The sequence below is a fragment of the Rhinopithecus bieti genome, unplaced genomic scaffold, assembly GCF_001698545.2.
Source record: "Rhinopithecus bieti isolate Rb0 unplaced genomic scaffold, ASM169854v2 scaffold_5002, whole genome shotgun sequence".
Classification (NCBI taxonomy): Eukaryota; Metazoa; Chordata; class Mammalia; order Primates; family Cercopithecidae; genus Rhinopithecus; species Rhinopithecus bieti.
This window is the reverse complement of record NW_016804830.1, coordinates 1,683,140-1,689,139: the sequence shown is the minus strand read 5'-3', so window position 1 is coordinate 1,689,139 and position 6,000 is coordinate 1,683,140. Positions and strand designations below refer to the sequence as shown.

At 50.0% G+C, this 6,000-nt stretch overlaps 1 pseudogene; it reads left to right on the top strand.

Moving 5' to 3' along the window:
• Positions 1-1,070, top strand: part of LOC108528600 (protein SET pseudogene) — a 48,623-nt pseudogene extending 47,553 nt beyond the window's left edge.
• Positions 1,071-6,000: the final 4,930 nt, after the last annotated feature.

The following is a 6,000-nucleotide window of genomic DNA, read 5'->3' as shown; positions in this document are numbered from 1 at the left end:
CTGTGTTGTTGTGGGTTGTGTGCTGGTTGTATGAGGTGCTGTGTTGTTGTGGGTTGTGTGCTGGTTGTATGAGGTGCTGTGTCGTTGTTGTTGTGGGTTTTGTGCTGGTTGTATGAGATGCTGTGTTGCTCTGGAGAGATGTCAAGTACAGTACCCTTTGTGTGGAGAGACTGAAGGCCCTGCTGGGTGGTTGGGAACTCCAGGTTGGAATACAAGCTGTGTGGTGGCGAGTGTACCAATTGGTATATGGCTGTGTACCAGTCCTTCGTGGCCTAGAGCAGTGGTTCTAGGAGTATAGTTCTCAGGTCAGCAGCATAGCATCACCTGGACACTTGTTAGAAATGCTGGAAATGCACATTCTCAGGTCCCACCCCAGACCTCCTGAATCAGACACTCTTGGGGTAGGGCTTGAGGTAACAAGCCCTCCTGGTGCCTCTGAGGCATAAAGTGTGAGGAGCACTCCCCTAGGGATGCCTGTTCGGCATTCTGTGTTTGGTATGTCTTTGCACAAGCAGGCAGGGTCTGGTCTCAAAGCGGTCTTGCTGGGAAGCAGAAGTGCTGGGCCTCCAGTGCAGCGTTCCTCCTGTCACCCACTCAGCCTACCCAGCACGTGCACCCACAGCACTCATGTGTGAAGGAATGCTGCACATTTCCCCCATTCCCTGTGCCTTCCACACTGCTGACTCCACCCACACTACCTTAGCAACATGGTAGAGTTTTGTATACTGCTTTGAAAATGTGCCTGGCTGCATGTGAATACGAGCGGGCCAACTTGCATGATGTGTCTGTTTTACCTTCTCTGTTAGATAAAGTGCTCCTCCAGCAGAATCTTCCCTCTGGCTGCTGCAGTACTCAGTATACAAGCGCCTGATCCAAGCACCAGACTCACTCTAACCCTGGCCACACAACCCGCCCCAGGCTGATGTTCCCAAGCTCATTCGTGGCCCCCATAACCTTGTGGTAACCTTGATGTGCCTACCCAGCACCTGCAGCCCATTTCCCCCCTGCAGGACTCTACGTGTTTCCTAACGAGAGAGGAGCTGTGCGTGGGTGCCGGCTGCCGGCAATGACAGCCTTTACCACCCCACTTCCTGTGTTGACTTGTGATGGGGTGTTGGGTCCCTGCTGCCTGAGTGAGCTGTGAACATTCATGCTACTTCCCATTACGGTCTGAAGCTTGGTTTCCGCATCTGCAGTGTGGTAATAAAAATACCCAACCCTTGGCGAGGCGCGGTGGCTCACGCCTGTAAGCCCAGCACTTTGGGAGGCCGAGGCGGGCAGATCACGAGGTCAGGAGATGGAGACCATCCTGGCCAACGTGGTGAAACCCCATCTGTACTAAAAATACAAAAAATTAGCTGGGCGTGCTGGCGCGTGCCTATAATCCCAGCTACTCCCAAAGCTGAGGCAGGAGAATTGCTTGAACCAGGGAGTTGGAGGTTGTAGTGAGCCGAGATGGTGCCACTGCACTCCAGTCTGGCGACAGAGCGAGACTCCGTCTCAAAAACAAAACAAAACAAAACAAAAAACTCAATACTCAAAGGCTGTTCAGGGGATGAAAAGAAACGACCTGTGAAAACCTATCATAGTTTGTGGCACATAGAAAGTACCTGATGAAGAGCTCGTGCAGGGTTTAGCCATAGTTTTCCCTTTAGCCAGCCAGGTAAGTGCCTGTCCTTTGCAAACAGCGCCTCTGAGAGAAGGGCCGTGTGGTCTTGTGGAGGGAGCCCCGGATTTGGTGCCTACATGGCTGACTTCAGGCTCTGACTCTGCGACGAACCCTCCCTGCAATCACGAGCAAGAAAATGAGACTCGGTTTCCTTATCCCCCTAAAATATGGCCAGGAGTGATGCCAATCCCTCTTGCACAAGCTGCTTCAAGGACTACATATAATTAAATGTGAAATTAAGTGAAATATAAAGATTAAGTAACATTAAATGTAAACTCTCATGGGACTGTGTAGACCGGTGACTGCAAGTGCTATGGTGAGTTTCCTTCAGTGCTGAGAGGCATACTCTACTCTTCCTGAGGCTGATGAGTTGGGGACCTGAGAGCTCTGTTCTCAGCTGTTAGGAAAGACCTAGAGAAAGAAGAGAACAAGGTCTCTGGCGAGGTCAGAAAGGGAGAGAGTCCCAGGTTAATAGAGGGGGAAACCCCAGCCCGTTCCCCGCAGCAGCACCCCAAAACTGTGTGGAACAGCTTACTTTTTGTGTGGAATATGGAAAATGAACTCCAAGACAAGTGATTGCCATCTAATCTCTGGAGCAAATAGAAATTCAATGTAATCCATGGACTGTAAAGTATAATTACTGAGAAAAATCTACCTGAGCTGATGTAAGCAGCCACCCATGCCTAAACCAGACACAACCCCAGTCTTTGGCGGATGCATCAGTAGTCTTTTTGTCTTTTTTTTTTTTTCGAGATAGGATCTTGCTTTGTCATCCAGGCTGGAGTGCAGTGGTGCAATTTCAGCTCGCTGCAACCTCGACCTCCCGGGCACAAGCAATCCTCCCACCTCAACCTCCTGAGTAGCTGGAACCACTAGTGTGCACCACCAGCTAATATTTTTATTTTTGGGGTATCCTATGTTGCCCAGGCTGGTCTCAAACTCCTGGGCTCAAGTGATCCTCCTCCCTTGGCCTCCCAAAATGCTGGGATTACAGAGGTGAGCTACCATGCTCAGCCTCCAGTGGTCATTTTGACGAGAAGACTAGAAAACAATTTAGCCTCAGTTAGACTGCCTATGGGGTGGGGATTGGGATCCTGCATAGGTGAAATACAAACAAGTTGCAAACTGAAATAAAACCTGGGCTGCCTGACCTGGAAGGGTCCTCTCCCAGCTGATGGTCACACACAGGTGGAACCTCTGGCATCTCCCTTCAAAGGCAAAGGATCACAGCTTAGACATTGCCCTCTCTCTCCTAGGGAGCTAGTCTGGCTTTATGTGTGAAGACTGTAAGATCATGGTTTCTAGTAGAGGTAGTAACTCTCTGAGCCTTCTCAAGGCAACATTAGAACTCATGGCTGCTGGGCATGGTGGCTCATGCCTATAATCCCAGCACTTTGGGAGTCTGAGGCAGGCATATCGGTTGAGCCTAAGAGTTCAAGACCAGCCTGGGCAACATGGTGAAACTCTGTCTCGACAAAAAACATAAAATTAGCCAGGTGAGGTGGCATGTGCCTGTAGTCCCAGTGACTTGAGAGGCTGAGGCAGGAAGATGGTTTGAGCTCAGGAGGTCGAGGCTGCAGTGAGCCTTGATTGTACCACTGCACTAAGGCCATAAGAGCAGCTCCTACCTTGTCCAATACATGCTTCAATCACCTCCTCACTCCTCCCCCTGCCCTATCTCATCATCATCATCACCATCATCATCATTGCCATAGCCACATCACCACACACAGAATGCCTATGATGTGCCCGGCACAAGGTAATTTTTTTGTTTGTGTGTTTTTGAGACAGAGTCTCGCTCTGTCACCAGGCTGGAGGGCAGTGGCACCATCTCAGCTCACTACAACCTCCACCTCCCAGGTTCAAGCAATTCTTCTGCCTCAGCCTCCTGAGTAGCTGGGACTACAGGTGTGCACCACCACACCCGGCTAATTTTGTATTTTAGTAGAGATGGGGTTTCACCATGTTAGCCAGGATGGTCTCAATCCCTTGACCTCGTGATCTGCCCACCTGGGCCTCCCAAAGTCCTGGGATTACAGACGTGAGCCCCAAGTAATTCTTTCTCTATTTTATTTTATTTATTTATTTATTTATTTATTTTATGGTCACGCGCAGGGGCGGAGCTGCAGGTGGCGCCATCTCGGCTCACTGCAAGCTCCGCCGGTATGCGTGGGTTCTACGCCAGTGTCGTCCGGTGCGGGGCCGTCAGCCGCCTGAGTGAGCGTGGACTGACAGGTGCCCCTGCCACCACGCCTGCTAATTTTTGCTATATTGTCAGGAACATGGGGGTTCACCATTGAGCCCGCAATGTTAGCCAGGATGGTCTTGTTCTGACCTCGTGATCCACCTGCCTCAGCCTCCCAAAGTGCTGTGATTACAGGCGTGAGCCACCATGCCCGGCCAGGGAATTCTTTCTACACATTTTTTCCAAGCAGTTTTTATCATGTCCCACACTCTCCATCGTGTCCCCCTCTCCAGGCACACCAAGCTTTCGCTCTCTCCAAGCCTCCAGTGGCCAAGACTTCCATGAAGTCTTTCCTGACCTTTGGGTATAGTAGGTCTCTAATGACATGAAGCAGAATTCTGATTTTGGCTTCATCCTGTCAATATTTGCCATCAGGACTTGGATAGACCCAAGGATGACTTATCTATGTCCCAGAAATCACCCAGAAGTCAAAAAACAGGGTGTCAAAGGACCCAGAAACCAAGTGTTCGAATAACGACTGAAGACACTGTGGAAGTGTGTTTTGGAGACAAGAAGACTCTCGGGATGTGCTGGCTGTCTTCAGAGGATGCTTATTGAAGAAGAGTTAGACAGTCCAGACAGAAGGGACAGCCAGGACCTCTGGGGTGGAGTTACAGGAAGACATATTTTGACTCATCATGAGGAATAAGTTTCTAATCATGAAACCATCCTCCATTGAAACATGATCTATTGAAAGGAGCAAATGTCTCACCTTCATTGATGTTTGTATTCATTGATCCTGGGTGATCATCTGATAAGGATGCAGTGACAGGAATCTTGCATTTGCTGGGGGTGGGGGTGTGGTTGAGGATAGTCTGGTTTATCTTTCAAAGTTCCTTTCAATTCCTCTATGATTCTATAGGCTGTACTCCTTCCTGATCAATGTCCCTAGCCGGGGTGGCCAAGGCTAAGTCGAGTATGCTGAGGGATTGGAGGGGCAGGGATGTTGAGAATAGGGTGAATGGAAGGATGAGGAGTTCCCAGCAAGCCTGGGACACAGGAAACCTTGGGGCAGCTTCCTCCCGGAGGTATCAGGACTGGAAGTGCTGGGTAAGAAGTGTGCTGCCTTGTCCTGAAAGCCTTCCTCCTTGAAAGCAGCTTCTAAAGGCAGTGAATGGAGAAGAGCAAGGAAACGACCCCAATACCACCAACAGAGGCTGGAAACGCCTCAGGCTGTTTAATCCTAAGAATGATGCATCTGTTGGCTGGCCGGCCGTGGCTCACGTCTGTAATCCCAGCACTTTGGGAGGTCAAGGTGGGCGGATCACCTGAGGTGGGGAGTTCAAGACCAGCCTGATCAACATGGAGAAACCCCATCTCTACTAAAAATACAAAATTAGCCATGGTGGTAGCGCATGCCTGTAATCCCAGCTAGTCGGGAGGCTGAGGCAGGAGAATTGCTTGAACCCGGGAGGTGGAGGTTGTGGTGAGCTGAGATCGCGCCATTTCACTCCAGCCTGGGCAACAAGAGCAAAATTCTGTCTCAAAATAAATAAATAAGCAAACAAACAAAATTAGCCGGGCGTAGTGGAGCATGCCTGTAATCCCAGATGCTCGGGAGGCTGAGGCAGGAGAATTGCTTGAACCTGGGAGGCAAAGGTTGCGGTGAGCCAAGATCATGCCATTGCACTCCAGCCTGGGCAAGAAGAGCAAAACTCTGTCTCAAAAAAAAAAAAAAAAAAAAAGAATGGTACATCTGTTGGGGATGCAGTGAGGTAAGCATCTTCAGTAAGCAAGGTGTGAAGAGGGGAAAGAGGGAAGGTGAATATGGAGGAGAGGGTGAAGGAGAGCAATGGAATGGAAAGGGTAGGATCCCAGCGAAAGGTGATTTGGTTGAAAGGGAGCATGATACAAAGGTGGGGGTGGGGCCAAGAAACAGCCACCATGTGTGGGTGCCGCTGTGCGTGCAGACATTGTTTTCACATCATTGTGGACCAAGAGAGGAAATGCCCACTTCTGGAAGAAAAAGCCACAAATGAGACTTGGAAGGGAAATTGATCAACATCTACAAAAGGGCTTCTTAAAGGAAAAGGCCCTCAGACAGGGCAGAGTTGAGGGAAAGGACAGAGGTTATGAGTGCCTGCAA